We start from the raw sequence: 1,391 nt of genomic DNA, 5'->3' as shown, positions 1-1,391 counted from the left end.
ATATCAAGGATTAACTCTCTGGGGAAGAAAATAGGGATTACAACTACCTTTTTACTGGGTAGAATACCAAAGGGAGAATATCCATCATCGGTTAGGATGAACATATCAAGGATATACTTCCTGGAAAACATGAAAATGAATTCGCTGGGGAGAAAAGAGGGTACTTTTTCCGGGTATTGGGCAAGAAGTAACAAACTGCAAACTAAGAAGGATATTACCAATTACTAGGTAATAAACTCTCAGGGGACCAAAAGAATCTATCTAGGTATGATATAGAAAGAAACGGTCAATCAAGACTCAACCCAATGAGGATATAACTAAAGGGGAGTGATTCCATCCAGATAATCAACTAGGGAGGAAACTGAAATAATCGTCCACGAGGAAATAACTCAGTAGGGAAAGGAGAAAGGTTAAAGTCTTTCTGCTTAGGGGGATGACACTCTACAATTGAAGGAGGACAGACACACCGAATCTGCATGGGAATAAAGTACCACCGTAACAAAGAATCAAAATCTCAAGAAATGTAATAATGCAATAAATGCGAGTTATATGAGTGTATATGTGTATGTATATGTATATATGATGATTATGCTGACAAAACAATCCCAAAGGATACAAAATGTCGCTGGTTTGAATCATCAATACCATTCTCGGCCAATCCACTAGAGAGGGAAGCAACTGCTGGAGAAAAGATCAAACATCTCAAAGGCTCAACCCTAGCTGGGGAAGAAAAGAGGAGATCTGCTGAGGAATTTGTTATCAACTCTGTGGGGAATTTTAGGTCAACACCATATCAAATGGGAGACAACCCTGCAGGGAATAAACACAACTAACTGCTCAAAAACCTGGAGGAAACTCTGACTGAGAGCGAATCTGATGGCGATTGGTGGGGAACCAAACACAAATATCAGCTGGGGAAGAAACACAAACATCCGCTGGGAATAACGATGAACTAATCGGTCGGGGAAATCAACGAACACCGGGTGTTAAACATGCTACCGAGGATGAAAGAGGAAACACACCTACTACTTGGAGAGAACCAATAATACTCCACACTTAGGGCTTACCGCTATTCAAACCACTGTTGATATTCCTCTTAATGAAATCAATTGCTTAAAATTAATGCTTTTATAAAAATATGATTTTGATAAAATTTAATTTCAAAAATGATCACAATAAAAATCTAAATCTATTTGGGCTGAATTAAATAAGAGTAGAAACGATTGGATAAAAGGCTCAACTTTATTTAATAGAATGGTAGTCTGTAAATGACAAGACTCCATAGATCTTTACAAAAGTTGAAAATGGTAATTTACATGGAAAAGGGCTACATTGAATGCAATGATCACTAATCCTTCTTCCCAACTCTTAATATCCATTATGCTTTTGAC

The sequence above is a fragment of the Lathyrus oleraceus genome, chromosome 4 (genome assembly GCF_024323335.1).
Source record: "Lathyrus oleraceus cultivar Zhongwan6 chromosome 4, CAAS_Psat_ZW6_1.0, whole genome shotgun sequence".
NCBI classification, from domain to species: Eukaryota; Viridiplantae; Streptophyta; class Magnoliopsida; order Fabales; family Fabaceae; genus Lathyrus; species Lathyrus oleraceus.
This window is presented reverse-complemented; position numbering follows the sequence as displayed.